The 16,657-nt window shown below is 45.4% G+C and overlaps 1 pseudogene; it reads left to right on the top strand.

Moving 5' to 3' along the window:
• Positions 1-9,738: 9,738 nt before the first annotated feature.
• On the top strand, positions 9,739-10,308 carry LOC120852312 (annotated as a pseudogene).
• The last annotated feature ends 6,349 nt before the right edge of the window (positions 10,309-16,657 follow it).

Below are 16,657 nucleotides of genomic sequence, written 5' to 3' on the forward strand. Positions count from 1 at the left end.
AGACTACAGTTTGAACCTGAAAAACATCAAGACAGGAGAAGGAGCCAGACACAGAAATCCACCTACTGTGTGGTTCTCTGGCTAGGTGCCAGCTACAAACTGGCACTTCCCAAGAGCGCTGCCAATGACTGAACAACAAGGTCTTTGCCATATGCCTCCACGGAAATTTAACCCCCTGCTGCTATAGGTGATGACCTTCAACAACCCCTGAGGGAGTTCAGGGTGGAGGGAGGCACTCTGTGCTCCAAGGAATCTGGTGGGACAGATCTTTAGATAGTTGGATGTTTTTAGGAACAGATTTTATGATCTCAATCCTTGCATCTCCTCATATCTAGAGAAGCACTAAATCCCTTCATGGTGACATCAGACCCTCATGACTAACAAAACCTTTTGTAAAATGAGTGCTTCATGGCACTGAACTCCCCCTTCACCGAACCCTTCAGTTCAGTTTAGTTCAGTCGCTCAGTCGTGTCTGACTCTGCAACCCCACGGACTGTAGCACGCCAGGCCTCCCTGTTTATCACCACTCCCAGAGTTTACTCAAACTCATGTCCATTGAGTCAGTGATGCCATCCAACCATCTCATCCTCTGTCATCCCCTTCTCCTCCTGCCTTCAATCCTTCCCAGCATCAGGGTCTTTTCAAATGAGTCAGCTCTTTGCATCAGGTGGCCAAAGTATTGGAGTTTCAGTATCAGTCCTTCCAACGAATATTCAGGACTGATTTCCTTTAGGATGGACTGGTTGAATCTCCTTGAAGTCCAAGGGACTCTCAAGAGTCTTCTCCAACACAGTTCAAAAACATCAATTCTTCGGTGCTCAGCTTTCAAAGTCCAACTCTCACATCCATACGTGACTACTGGAAAAACCATAGCCTTGACTAGATGGACCTTTGTTGGCAAAGTAATGTCTCTGCTTTTTAATATGCTGCCTAAATTGATCATAACTTTTCTTCCAAGGAGTAAGCGTGTTTTAATTTCATGGCTGCAGTCACCATCTGCAGTGATTTTGGAGTCCGAAAAAATGAAGTCTGTCACTGTTTCCACTGTTTCCCCATCTATTTGCCATGAAGTGATGGGACCGGATGCCCCCTGTTCTTAGTTTTCTGAATGTTGACTTTTAAGCCAACTTTTTCACTCTTTCACTTTCATCAAGAGGCTTTTTAGTTCTTCTTTGATTTCTGCCATAAGTGTGATATCATTTGCATATCTGAGGTTACTGATATTTTTCCTGGCCATCTTGATTCCAGCTTGTGCTTCATCCAGTCCAGCGTTTCTCATGATGTACTCTGCATAGAAATTAAATAAGCAGGGTGACCGTATACAGCCTTAATGTACTCCTTTCCCTATTTGGAACCAGTTTGTGGTTCCATCTCCAGTTCTAACGGTTGCTTCCTGATTTCTCAGGAGGCAAGTTAGGTGGTCTGGTATTCCCATCTCTTTCAGAGTTTTCAACAGTTTGTTGTGATCTATACAGTCAAAGGCTTTGGCAGAGTCAATAGAGCAGAAATAGATGTTTTTCTGGAACTCGCTTGCTTTTTCGAGGATCCAACGGACGTTGGCAATTTGATCTCTGGTTCCTCTGCCTTTTCTAAATCCAGCTTGAACATCTGGAAGTTCACAGTTCACGTACTGCTTCTGTTAGGTCCATAAAATTACCAAAACCTTATATATTGACTTTACCGCACTGCCACTTTGGAGCAGTCTCTCAGAGCTCTCTGAGATGCTGCCTCCTGGGCTGCCATCCTCATTTTGCCCCAAATAAAACTTAACTCGCAGCTCTCAAGTTGTGCATCTTTTTTTTTAAGTCGACATAGGCAATATCCAGAAGAGGCAAATCCAGAGACAGAAAACAGATGGTGGCCAGGGGGCAGTGGAGGGGGCATGGGAGTGATGGTTTGATGCATACGCAGTGTCCTCGGGGGAAGATGAAAATGTTTCAGAGAGGGTTGGTAGTGATGGGGTGCACAACAATATGAACGCGCTTGATGTCGCTGAGTTGTACACTTTAAAATGGCTAATTTTCCATGAAACAGAAGAGCCAAGGTGGCCGTCTTGTTTGTGGCTGTATTTGCACACCTAGAGCGGCGTCTGCATAGAGCTGTGCTGGGTCAGCGTTTGTCGGGAGATGGCCTGCCTGCCTGTGTGCACAGACGCTGGTGAGTTGCTGGGGCTGGCCGTGGCTCCCATCCTCGTCTGTCTCCGGGGAAGGAAACACCCTCCCGGCTCTTCCCGAGCTCTGACCCAGCGTGTCCTGGATGGACCCCATCTGCTGCTCCTGGGCTCCGGGCCTCAGATCCCGGCACTGATGCAGTCAAGCAGGATCAGCAGTTCCTGGAAACTGCCTGAGGACATGACATAACCAAGAGGAGCGGGCCGAGTGAGTAGGAGAGAGGAGATGTGTTTGTCTCAGCACGAACCACGGCCAAGACTTTTCCAGGGAAGCGGCAGTCAGCCCGAGCATGGACTCCAGACAGAGCCTCCGGGATCAGCCAGGGTTGAGGCCCTTCCCTGCCCGGGGTGCTCACATCGAGTGGAACATGCCAGCCTGCTCTCCCACGCACGCCACCCACTGATGCTATTTTCCCGTGTCCAGCTCTCAGACACAATGGGAGCCCATTTCATGGGAGGTCCTGGAGGGGCTCTTGTGCATTCCTGAGATTGTGCTCAGCATATGATGGCTCAGGGGACAGCTGGCTGAGGTTTTCAAAGGCAAGAACGATGGGAACACCCCCACCTCCCACTTCTTCAGCAGCCTCCAGGCCCCCAGACTTCTTCCACTCCACCAAAAAAAGCACCACCCCCTCTCCCTCCAGGACAAAGACATTCTTTTATGACTGTAGGTTTCTAAACTAATCCTCCAAATATGCCAGATGCTGAAACTGTCCAGGGGGCAAAGAGGTCACTTCCTCCTTTAGCTCTGGTGCAAGGGTCATCTCTGCAAGTCCCGACTGGGCCATCTCCACTTGAACTCTGCTAGTTTGGGGAACTCACTGTCTTCCAGTAATAATAACAAGAGCGCCAATAGCAACGGTGGCAGCTGTTAGCGTTAGGTAACCTCCCAGGAGCCAGGCTTCCTTTCCACGCTGTACCTGTAAATTTGCGTTTTGTTTTATATGTTAGGGAGCATTCTCGGGCCTGTTTCCTATATGGGAAAATGGACTCAGGGCTCTGAATGACCTTCTCTAAGGCCACAGATTTAGGCAGGGATGGAAATACCCCAAGACAGAGCCTGTGCTCTCAGCCTCCAGACAGAGCTAAGGTTTGAACGGAAGTCAGCCATTCCCATCCTGCACAACTCTCTGTTCAAAATTCTTCCTTTACACTGAGCTGGATCTGCCTTCCTGGGCCACCGAAAATACTGCTATTCCCTTCTTCTCCCCACTGCCCTTCAGAAATTGGAGGACACGCTGGGTCCATCCCAAATCTCCGCTTCCAGGTGAAACAGCTGCCACCCCATCAGCTGATCCTTAGAGCCCATGTTTTCCAGAGGCCACGACCCAGTTCAGAAAGATTCCTCTTAGAGGGGCCATCATCCCGTGTGCCACTGAACCAACTCAGACCAGAGGGGAAAATTCTTACCCCTCACGGCTATAGACACAGGAAGCACAGTGACCTCAATCCAGTCTGGTTACCAAGTTTGTGGGCCTCAGTGCACGATGAAAATGCAAAGTCCCTTGTTCAGAAGTTATTAAGAAGACAGCAGAGCAGTTAACCAAGCTTAGGACCCTGTGTGAGCACACAAGACTGGCCCTGAGCTCAGGGTGACTGAGTGTGGGGTGAGGAGAGAAGGCATGTCCTAATCAAAGCCAGAGAAGGAATAACATTAGGCCTTGACAAGGCCTTTCAGGAGGCCAACATCTTATTATAAATAAGAACAAACAGTAATTGCTGTTTGTTGTTCAGTTGCTAAGTCACATATGACTCTTTGCAACCCCATGGACTGTAGCATGCCAGGCTCCTCTGTCCTCCACTATCTCCTAGAGTTTGCTCAGATTCATATCCATTGAGTTGGTGATGCTATCTAACCATCTCATCCTCTTGTCGCCGCCTTCTCCACTTGCCCTCAATTTTCCCCAGCATCAGGGTTCTTTCCAGTGAGTCGGTTCTTCGCAGCAGGTGACCAAAGTATTGCAGCTTCAGGGTAACTTATCCTAAGAGCTAATGAGAGGTCTCACAACAATCTTTTGGAGCAAATACTCGTAACACCAAGATTTCCAATTTTCATAGAAGATTCCTGAGGTTCCAGGGAGAAAAACAGCAATAGTAACAGGATCACAAGTGGAGAATTCAAATCCTGATCCGCAGAGTTGCAGACCCATGCTCTGAGCCCCCTTTGCAGTCCAGCCTCTACAAAGACAGAGGTAACATGTCTGTAGGGTGTTGAATAATGTCCCCAGAAAGGATGCGTCTGAGTCCTAACCCACAGCACCTGTGAATATGCCCTTATTTGGAAATGGGGTCTGTATTAGGGTTTTCCAGAAAAACAAAATAAAAAACAAAATCAGGGACTTCCCTGGTGGTCCAGTGGTTAAGAATCCACCTTCCAACCCGGGTGACATGGGTTCAATCCCTGGCCAGGGAACTAAGACCCCACAGACTGCAGGGCAACTAGGCCCAAGTGCCAGAACTACTGAGTCTGAGTGCTACAATAAAGACCAGACACCTCTCACCCCAAAAAATCAATCATCAATCAAATCATTCATATATATATATATATACTGTAGACAGAGAGAGAGGAGAGATTGTATGACTATATAAATAACTATATAGATATAATCTAAGTGGCTTCAGTTACGTCTGACTCTTTGTGACTTTATGGACTGTAGCCTGCCAGGCTTCTCTGTCCATGGGATTCTCCAGGCACGCAAACTGCAGTGGGTTGCCATTTCCTTCTCCAGGGGATCTTTCCAACCCAAGGATCAAACCCGAGTCTCCTGAGTCTCCTGCACTGGCAGGCAGGTTCTTTACCACTAGCACCACCTTGGTATCTATATATAATCCATATAGAGTTTGTCTATCTATCTATCCTCTAAAGGGATTTATTATGAGAAATTAGCTCATGTGATTATAGAATCTGAGAAGTCCTGTGAACCGCCATCTGCAAGCTGGAGACCCGGAAAACTGGTAGCATAGTTCAGTCTAAGTCCAAAGGCCTGAGAACCAGGGGAGTCAATGGTTTAAACCTCAGCCTGAGGGCTGGGGAAGTGAGTGAGCCGGGGAGGCAGGAAAAGAAGGGTGAATCGTCGTTCAGCCCTGGTGACTGGATGAAGCCCGCCTATGCTGGGGAGGGTGTCTGACTCTCCTGAGTCCACTGATTCAAATGCTAATCTCATCCAGAAACATTCTCACAGACACTCTCAGAAATAATGCTTAATCTAGGTACCCAGTGACCAGTCAAGTTGACACATTAAATTAACCACCGCAGGGTCTTTGCATACGTAATTAAGTTTGTTGTTGTTCAGCTGCTAAGCCGTGTCCCACTCTGTGACCCCACGCATGGCAGCATACTAGTCCCACCATACCTCCCCTATCCGTCACTATCACCTAGATCCTTAATTAAGTTAAGGTCATCTCACATTTGAGGTGGACTCAGCGCAACGGCTGGTGACCTTGAGAGAGAACAGAGACAGAGACTCAGACTCAGAAGAAAGGCCACGTAGAGATAGAGGCAGAAATTGGAGTGATGCAGCCACAAGCCAAGGACACCAAGGGCTGCCAGCCGACACCTGAAGCTGGGAAAGAGGCATGAAAGATACTCCCCCGGAGGTGACCCACCCTGCCTGCACCGGGATTTCAGACCTCTGGCTTCCAGAACTACTAGAGAAAAAAATTCTGTTGTTTATATGCGGTAACTTGTCACGGCAGCCCCAAGAAATTAACAAAATGTCTTTCTGTGTTTTTAAAAGGGTTTGCCTGTGCACAGGACACGTGTAACTGCTGGTTGGATCTCTAGAGAGTGCTTACTTCATGTAATCCAGCCAAAGACCAAAGATATCTTTAACCAGTACTGCCAACCTAAAAATAAATTTGCAGGCACCTTCCTGGATCCGCAGAGACCCAAGAGCTGCAGATGGGAAGTGTGACTCTGGTTCAACGCCTTGTTGAACAAGGAGCCAGAGAGGAGAGGTGGCTTCCTTTCCTTGGAGAAAGGTCCAAGGTCACCACGGGGTCCAGCCATGTTCGTAAGTAACCATTTTTTAGTAGCCATGTTAAAAAAAAAAAAGAAACAGTGAAATTAATTTCAATAACTGTTTGAGTTCCCCCAGAATACTGTAATAAATCACCAGAGATTTGGTGAAGTTAAAACAACAGAAACTTAACTCTGTCAAGTTCTGGAGGCTGAAAGTCTGAAACCCAGGTGTCAGCAGAGCTGAGCTCCCCCCACTCTCTAGGAGAAAATCTGTTCCTTGTCTCTTCCAGCTTCCTTGGCTTGTGGTTGCACCCCTCCCACTTACAAGGAAGGAAGCCTGGTGTGCTGCTGTCCACGGGGTTGCGACTGAGCTACTGAACAACAACATGTAATTTCACTTAGGGTTTACTAGGCTAATTCATGATAATCTCCTTATTTGAAGATCTTCAACTGAAGACACTCCTGGTGGTCCAGTGGTCAAGACTCCACACTTCGGGGGCATGAGTTCAATTCCTGGTCAGGGAAGTAAGATTCCATAGCCAAAAAAAAAATCTTTAACTGAAACACAATTGCAATAAAGATCCTTTTCCCATTACAGTAACACTTATAGATTCCAGGAGTTAAGACGTAATATCCTTGTGGGATATCATTTAGCCATCATAATAATATATTTTGAGCTTCCCAGTTGGTGCTAGTGGTAAAGAACCTGCCTACCAAAGCAGGGAATGCAGGTTTGATCCTTGAGTCAGAAAGATTCCCTGAAGGAGGGCATGGCAACCCACTCCAGTATTCTTGCCTGGAGAATCCCCTGGACAGAGGAGCCTGGCAGGCTACACCCCTCCCACTTACAAGGAAGGAAGCCTGGCATACTGCAGTCCATGTGATTGAAAAGAGTCGGATGCAACTGAAGTGATTTAGCACACACACAGAAATGTATTTTATTTAACCAATAGATCCAAAATATCATTTTAACATGTAATCAATATTTTTAAATTATTAACTAGATATTTAACTTTTTTTAATATTCAGGTATGAATTCTACACTCATGACGCATCTCACTTTGGACTTTTCACATTTCAGGAGCTCAGGATCATTTCTGGTTTGAGGTTGCTATAGGGACAGTGCAGCTTTACATAAAATATTCTAGGACTTGTCTTTCTGGTTTTATTTTATTTCCTTAAGACACTTGATACAAAGGTCATAGATGTGATTAGAATCTCAAGCGAAACTCAAGCCTTTAAGTTCAGCTCCCAGGACCTGTGAATCAATCTGTCGAAGCTGCCTGCGAGTTATGGGCCCAAATAGGGGGCTGATTTCGAGCAAGTTGGACTTAAAAAATTCAACTCTGAAAACCCCAGCTTATTACCAAACGAACAGAACTCTGCTTCCTGTCTGTGACGATAATGTCAACCCAGGGGTTGAGTTTTAGTTTGAAAGGTGCTGATTTTCTGTGACCACTCTATGTGTTAAATCTTCTTATCCCACTTTCGAAGAAAGTAAAACTGGGACCTGGAGATGCCCAGTTACCTGCCCTTAGGGCCAAGCGGCTAAGGAGCAGCAGGGAGCACAGGTCTGAGTCAGCTGCTGCCGGGCACCACTGCTTCCTCCCTGAGCCTCACTTTCCCCATCTCTAAAATGGGCATGAGAATAGACCTTCCTCTGAGGATTACTGAGCTAATCCAGGTAGCACATAGAATTGTGACTGGCATTACATGTACACGACTGCTGTTGCTGGTGTTGGGATAGCTTTATTTAAGTGATCCAGTCTAACTCCAGAGGCAGAGCCCTCGGGCTAGGACGTGTCTCTCTCTGTGCGTGTGTGTGTGTGTGTGTGTGTGTGTGTGTGTGAAGGGCCACCAGCCCTCCAATTGTCAATCCAGTCAGAATCGAGACCAATATTGAATTAATTACCTGAAAACAGGATAAGAATCATATATAGGGACTTTCCTGGAGGTTCCTTTGGATATACCCATTCGAATGCAGAATTCCAAAGAATAGCAAGGAGAGATAAGAAAGCCTTCCTCAGTGATCAATGCAAAGATATAGAGGAAAACAACAGAATGGGGAAGACTAGAGATCTCTTCAAGAAAATTAGAGATACCAAGGGAATATTTCATGCAAAGATGGGCACAATAAAGGACAGAAATGGTATGGACCTAACTGAAGCAGAAGGTATTAAGAAGAGGTGGCAAGAATACACAGAAGAACTGTACAAAACAGATCTTCACAACCCAGATAATCATGATGGTGTGATCACTCACCTAGAGCCAGACATCCTAGAATGTGAAGTCAAGTGGGCCTTAGGAAGCATCACTATGAACAAAGCTAGTGGAAGTGATGGAATTCCAGTCGAGCTATTTCAAATCCTAAAAGATGATGTTGTGAAAGTGCTGCACTCAGTATGCCAGCACATTTGGATAACTCAGCAGTGGCCACAGGACTGGAAAAGGTCAGTTTTCATTCCAATTCCAAAGAAAGGCAATGCCAAAGAATGTTCAAACTATTGCACAATTGCACTCATCTCACACGCTAGCAAAGTAATGCTCAAAGTTCTCCAAGCCAGGCTTCGACAGTGTGTGAACCATGAACTTCCAGATGTTCAAGCTGGTTTTAGAAAAGGCAGAGGAACCAGAGATCAAATTGCCAACATCCGCTGGATCATGGAAAAAGCAAGAGAGTTCCAGAAAAACATCTATTTCTGCTTTATAGACTACGCCAAAGCCTTTGACTGTGTGGATCACAATAAACTGTGGAAAATTCTGAAAGAGATGGGAATACCAGACCACCTGACTGCCTCTTGAGAAACCTATATGCAGGTCAAGAAGCAACAGTAAGAAATGGACATGGAACAACAGACTGGTTCCAAATAGGAAAAAGAGTACGTCAAGGCTGTATATTGTCACCCTGCTTATTTAACTTATATGCAGAATACATCATGAGAAATGCTGGTCTGGATGAAGCACAAGCTGGAATCAAGATTGCCAGGAGAAATATCAATAACCTCAGATATGCAGATGACCCCACCCTTACGGCAGAAAGTGAAGAGGAACTCAAAAGCTTCTTGATGAAAGTGAAAGAGGAGAGTGAAAAAGTTGGCTTAAAACTCAACATTCAGAAAACGAAGATCATGGCATCTGGTCCCATCACTTCATGGCAAATAGGGAAACAATGGAAATAGCGACAGACTATTTTGGGGACTCCCAAATTGGTGCAGTTGGTGACTGCAGCCATGAAATTAAAAGGCGTGCTCTTTTAATTTCTCTGAGAAGTTGGCGCAAGCAGCAGGAACAGATCTAAGAACACTGACAAAAGGACCCTCCGTGAATATGCTTGCTCCTTGAAAAGAAAAGCTATGACCAACCTAGACAGCTTATTAAAAAGCAGAGACAGCGCTTTTGTTCATCTGCGGGGAGGGCTGCTGGCAGGGACCTGCTGTACACCGCTTCAGGGAGGGGGCTCGACAGTGGTCACCTGGCTTGTTGCCTTTCTGGTTGCCACTCCCCTGGCCAGCCGGAGGAGACCCGCCAGTAGCGCAGCACCGATTCCTCTCAGGCTTGCGGGCGCTGCTGCAGCGTCATCCTTTATACCAGAAAGCTGGCGGGCACTATGGGGAAAAAAAAACAAAACAAGAAGAAAGTAGAGGAGGTGCTTGAAGAAGAGGAAGAAGAATAAGTGGTGGAAAAAGTTCTAGACTGTCGAGTGGTAAAGGGCAAAGTGGAGTCTCTCCTAAAGTGGAAGGGGTTCTCAGATGAGAATAACACATGGGAACCAGAAGAGCACCTGGATTGCCCTGACCTCATTGCTGAGTTTCCGCAGTCATGGAAAACAGCACATGAGACAGATAAATCAGAGGGAGGCAAGCACGAAGCTGATTCTGATTCGGAAGGTAAGGGGGAGGAGAGCAAACCAAAGAAGAAGAAAGAAGAGTCAGAAAAGCCACGAGGCTTTGCCCGGGATTTGGAACCAGAGCGGATTATTGGAGCTACGGACTCTAGTGGAGAACCCATGTCCCTGATGAAACGGAAGAACTCTGGTGAGGCTGATCTGGTCCCTGCCAAGGAAGCCGATGTCAAATGCCCGCAGGTTGTCATATCCTTCCGTGAGGAAAGGCTGACGTGGCATTCTTATTCCTCAGAGGATGATGACAAAAAAGATGATGAGAACTCACTTTCTTGAATACCAGCGCCTGTCACATCTGACTGTGGGTTTCAAGTTGGGAAAGAAGGAGTTCTCCTTGTCTTGACACCATGAAGATGGCTTGAGAAGATGTCCTTTGAAGAGCCAGTATAGTTTCTGTGCCCTACAGCAGCCCAGTTCAGTTCATTTCAGTCGCTCAGTCGTGTCCGACTCTTTGCGACCCCATGAATCGCAGCACGCCAGGCCTCCCTGTCCACACCATCTCCCGGAGTTCACTCAGACTCACGTCCATTGAGTCCGTGATGCCATCCAGCCATCTCATCCTGGGTCGTCCCCTTCTCCTCCTGCCCCCAATCTCTCCCAGCATCAGAGTCTTTTCCAATGAGTCAACTCTTCGCATGAGGTGGCCAAAGTACTGGAGCTTCAGCTTTAGCATCATTCCTTCCAAAGAAATCCCAGGGTTGATCTCCTTCAGAATGGACTGGTTGGATCTCCTTGCAGTCCAAGGGACCCTCAAGAGTCTTCTCCAACACCACAGTTCAAAAGCATCAATTCTTCGGTGCTCAGCCTTCTTCACAGTCCAACTCTCACATCCATACATGACCACAGGGAAAACCATAGCCTTGACTAGACGGACCTTAGTCGCAAAGTAATGTCTCTGCTTTTGAATATACTATCTACGTTGGTCATAACTTTTCTTCCAAGGAGTAAGCGTCTTTTGATTTCATGGCTGCAGTCACCATCTGCAGTGATTTTGGAGCCCCCCAAAATAAAGTCTGACACTGTTTCTACTGTATCCCCATCTATTTCTCATGAAGTGACGGGACCAGATGCCATGATCTTCATTTTCTGAATGTTGAGCTTTAAGCCAACTTTTTCACTCTCCTCTTTCACTTTCATCAAGAGGCTTTTTAGCTCCTCTTCACTTTCTGCCATAAGGGTGGTGTCATCTGCATATCTGAGGTTATTGATATTTCTCCTGGCAATCTTGATTCCAGCTTGTGTTTCTTCCAGTCCGGCGTTTCTCATGATGTACTCTGCATATAAGTTAAATAAGCAGGGTGACAATATACAGCCTTGACGCACTCCTTTTCCTATTTGGAACCAGTCTGTTGTTCCATGTCCAGTTCTAACTGTTGCTTCCTGACCTGCATACAGATTCCTCAAGAGACAGGTTAGGTGGTCTGGTATTCCCATCTCTTGAAGAATTTTCCACAGTTTCTTGTGATCCACACGGTCAAAGGCTTTGGCATAGTCAATAAAGCAGAAATAGATGTTTTTCTGGAATTCTCTTGCTTATTTGATGATTCAGCAGATGTTGGCAATTTGATCTCTGGTTCCTCTGCTTTTTTTAAAACCAGCTTGAACATCAAGGAGTTCACGGTTCATGTATTGCTGAAGCCTGGCTTGGAGAATTTTGAGCATTACTTTACTAGCATGTGAGATGAGTGCAATTGTGCAGTAGTTTGAGCATTCTTTTGTATTGCCTTTCTTTGGAATTGGAATGAAAACTGACCTTTTCCAGTCCTGTGGCCACTGCTGAGTTTTCCAAATTTGCTGGCATATTGAATGCAGCACTTTCACAGCATCATCTTTCAGGATTTGAAACAGCTCAACTGGAATTCCATCACCTCCACTAGCTTTGTTCATAGTGATGCTTTCTAAGGCCCACTTGACTTCACATTCCAAGATGTCTGGCTCTAGATGAGTGATCATATCATCATGATTATCTGGGTTGTGAAGATCTTTTTTGTACAGTTCTTCTGTGTATTCTTGCCACCTCTTCTTAATATCTTCTGCTTCTGTTAGGTCCAGACCATTTCTGTCCTTCATTGAGCCCATATTTGCATGAAATATTCCCTTGGTATCTCTAATTTTCTTGAAGAGATCTCTAGTCTTTCCCATTCTGTTGTTTTCCTCTATTTCTTTGCATTGATCACTGAAGAAGGCTTTCTTATCTCTTCTTGCTGTTCTTTGGAACTCTGCATTCAGATGCTTATATCTTTCCTTTTCTCCTTTGCTTTTCACCTCTCTTCTTTTCAGCCATTTGTAAGGCCTCCCCAGACAGCCATTTTGCTTTTTTCCATTTCTTTTCCATAGGGATGGTCTTGATCCCTGTCTCCTGTACAATGTCATGAACCTCATTCCACAGTTCATCAGGCACTCTATCTATCAGATCTAGACCGTTAAGTCTATTTCTCACTTCCACTGTATAATCATAAGGGATTTGATTGAGGTCATACCTGAATAGTCTAGTGGTTTTCCCTACTTTCTTCAATTTAAGTCTGAATTTGGCAATGAGGAGTTCATGATCTGAGCCACAGTCAGCTCCCGGAGCTATCCCACGTTGAATGTCAGGAACGGTGGCGGTAAGGAGATACCCCTCATCCAAGGTAAGGAACAGCGGCTGTGCTTTGCTGGAGCAGCCATGAAGAGATACCTCATGCCAAGGTAAGAGAAACCCAAGTAAGATGGTAAGTGTTGCAAGAGGGCATCAGAGGGCAGACACACTGAAACCATACTCACAGAAAACTAGTCAATCTAATCACACTAGGACCAGAGCCTTGTCTAACTCAATGAAACCAAGCCATGTCTGCGGGGCAACCCAAGATGGGCGGGTCATGGTGGAGAGGCCTGACAGAATGTGGTCCACTGGAGAAGGGAATGGCAAACCACTTCAGTATTCTTGCCTTGAGAACCCCATGAACAGTAGGAAAAGGCAAAATAATAGGATACCAAAAGAGGAACTCCCCAAGTCAGTAGGTGCCCAATATGCTACTGGAGATCAGTGGAGAAATGACTCCAGAAAGAATGAAGGGATGGAGCCAAAGCAAAAACAATACCCAGTTGCGGATGTGACTAGTGACAGAAGCAAGATCCGATGCTACAAAGAGCAATATTGCATAGGAACTTGGAATGTCAGGTCCATGAATCAAGGCAAATTGGAAGTGGTCAAACAAGAGATGGCAAGGGTGAACGTCGACATTCTAGGAATCAGCAAACTAAAATGGACTGGAATGGGTGAATTTAACTCAGATGACCGTTATACTATTGTGGGCAGGAATCCCTCATGGTCAACAAAAGAGTCCAAAATGCAGTACTTGGATGCAATCTCAAAAACAGAATGACCTCTGTTCGTTTTCAAGGCAAACCATTCAATATCACAGTTATCCAAGTCTATGCCCCAACCAGTAATGCTGAAGAAACTGAAGTTGAACGGTTTTATGAAGACCTATAAGATCTTTTAGAACTAACACAAAAAAAAGATATCCTTTTCATTATAGGGGACTGGAATGCAAAAGTAGGACGTCAAGAAATACCTGGAGGAACAGGTAAATTTGGCCTTGGAATGTGGAATGAAGCAGGGCAAAGACTAATAGAGTTTTGCCAAGAAAATGCACTGGTCATAGCAAACACCCTCTTCCAACAACACAAGAGAAGACTCTACACATGGACATCACCAATACAGCAGCCCAGGAGCTTCAAAGCCACTCCACGCTGTACAGTTTGCATACCCACCCTGGTGGAGGGGAAGGAGGGTCAGTGTTTCAAGGCAACCCGTTCTGAACTTTGCTTAAAAAAAAAAAAAAAAAAAAAGCAAAGGGCCTTCTATGAAGGACAAAACATAGAATGGGATGTGGGAGAGCAAGAGATACTGTAGATCTTCAAAGAGCATCTCCACAACCCACACAGCCTTCTTCCCGATAGTGTTAACTCTGCATTCTTACAGTGTGGCATGTGTGTAGTTTTTGGCTATTACTGGTGTATTATTTGGGGTGGGTGGGGTGGGGTGGGAAAGAAGGGAGATGGGTTAGGATCATTTTTGTTAAAATTTGGGGAAACGGTGAAACGAAAGAACAACTAATGATGATTGGGTTCAGTGTCCAGAATGTTGTATCCTTTCAAAAAATGTCATTGGCAACCTAAATGAGGACTGAGAGAGACTGCTTAAAAGCTGCGAGTGCCTGAAACTTAGAAGCTAAGGTATTCCCTGCTTGAGCTCAATGCTGTTCCCAACAAAGGAACAAGAAGCTACCAAAGCTGCCATGTGGGGGATGGAAACTGGTTGAGGAGGAAAAGTCTTCCTGGGGTGTATACACAGGCAGATCATTCTGTCTTAGAGGTGCTACTCATGAAACTGACAAGAAAACCCTTTCTTTTCCTGTTGTGAAGTTACAAATATCAGCTTCTCATCCAAGCCATTGGTGAAATATTTAGGGAAGGGCAGAGAGTGGAATAGGAGGTAAGTGAGTAGGGAAAGACAAGGGCCGGTGCTCATAGGGTGGAAAACTCTTGGAGCCTCTGTTTTTTGAACTTTGAAACCATTGGGGGCAGGGTTCAGTCACTGACAGCACAAGGTCAAGAGTTGAATGATTTCAAAAGCCCTGGTCTCAGGAGAAGATAAATTTTCATACTGGGGCAGTGGTTCACTTTAAAACAAAACAAATGTTTTAATCCTAAGAATTAACTAAAAGCCAAAATGCTGTCTTGAGTCATGAGATCCATCAGTTGTTGACGTCGTCTTGATCTGCATCTAGAACTCCATTGTAATTTTCAGGCGTGTGTTAGGTTTTTGTGAAAACTTTTGTTTAAATGTAAACTTCATATCAACACTGTCAGGTTTTTGTCTTAATAAAACTATATAGATTTATAAAATAAATAAATTAATAAAAAGCAGAGACATTACTTTGCCAACAAAGGTCTGTCTAATCAAAGCTGTGGTTTTTCCAGTAGTCATGTATGGATGTGAAAGTTGGACTGTAAAAAAAGCTGAGCGCCGAAGAATTGATGCTTTTGAACTGTGGTGTTGGAGAAGACTCTTGAGAGTCCCTTGGACTGCAAGGAGATCCAACCAGTCAATCCTCAAGGAAATCAGTCCTGAATATTCATTGGAAGGACTGATTCTGAAGCTGAAACTCCAATACTCTAGGCTCCTGATGTGAAGAGCTGACTCATGGGAAAAGATCAGATGCTGGGAAAGATTGAAGGCAGGAGGAGAAGGGGATGACAGAGGATGAGATGGCTGGATGTCATCTGGCATCACTGACCTGATGGACATGAGTTTGAATAAGCTCCAAGAGTTGGTGATGGACAGGGGAGCCTGGCGTGCTGCATTCCATGGGGTCACCAAGAGTTGGACACGACTGAGCAGCTGAACTAAACTGAACTGAACTGGCAGTCCAGCAGTTAAGATTTCACCTTCCAAAGCAGGGGGCATTGGTTCGATCACTGGTAGGGGAGCTATGATCCCACATGCCTTGTGCCTAAAAAAACCAACCTAAACAACAGAAGTAATATCTAGCAAACTCAATAAAGACTTTAAAAATGGTCCACAGTTCAGCTCAGTTCAGTCACTCAGTCGTGTCTGACTCTTTGCAACGCCATGAACTGCAGCACAGCAGGCCTCCCTGTCCATCACCAACTCCCAGAGTTCACTCAGACTCACGTCCATTGAGTCGGTGATGCCATCCAGCCATCTCATCCTCTGCCATCCCCTTCTCCTCCTGCCCCCAACCCCTCCCAGCATGAGAGTCTTTTCCAATGAGTCAACTCTTCGCATGAGGTGGCCAAAGTATTGGAGTTTCAGCTTTAGCATCATTCTTTCCAAAGAACACCCAGGACTGATCTCCTTTAGAATGGACTGGTTGGATCTCCTTGCAGTCCAGGGGACTCTCAAGAGTCTTCTCCAACACCACAGTTCAAAAGCATCAATTCTTCAGTGCTCAGCTTTCTTCACAGTCCAACTCTCACATCCATACATGACTACTGGAAAAACCATAGCCTTGACTAGATGGACCTTTGTTGGCAAAGGAATGTCTCTGCTTTTGAATATGCTATCTAGGTTGGTCATAACTTTCCTTCCAAGGAGTAAGCGTCTCTTAATTTCATGCCTGAAATCACCATCTGCAGTGATTTTGGAGCCCCCAAAAATAAAGTCTGACACTGTTTCCACTGTTTCCCCATCTATTTGCCATGAAGTGATGGGACCAGATGCCATGATCTTCGTTTTCTGAATGTTGAGCTTTAAGCCAACTTTTTCACTCTCCACTTTCACTTTCATCAAGAGGCTTTTTAGCTCCTCTTCACTTTCTGCCATAAGGGTGGTGTCATCTGCATATCTGAGGTTATTGATATTTCTCCCGGCAATCTTGATTCCAGCTTGTGCTTCTTCCAGTCCAGCGTTTCTCATGATGTACTCTGCATATAAGTTAAATAAGCAGGGTCATAATATACAGCCTTGACGTACTCCTTTTCCTATTTGGAACCAGTCTGTTGTTCCATGTCCAGTTCTAAATGTTGCTTCTTGACCTGCATATAGGTTTCTCAAGAGGCAGGTCAGGTGGTCTGTTATTCCCATCTCTTTCAGAATTTTCCACAGTTTATTGTG

Source organism: Oryx dammah, unplaced genomic scaffold, assembly GCF_014754425.2.
Source record: "Oryx dammah isolate SB20612 unplaced genomic scaffold, SCBI_Odam_1.1 HiC_scaffold_25, whole genome shotgun sequence".
Lineage (NCBI taxonomy): Eukaryota > Metazoa > Chordata > Mammalia > Artiodactyla > Bovidae > Oryx > Oryx dammah.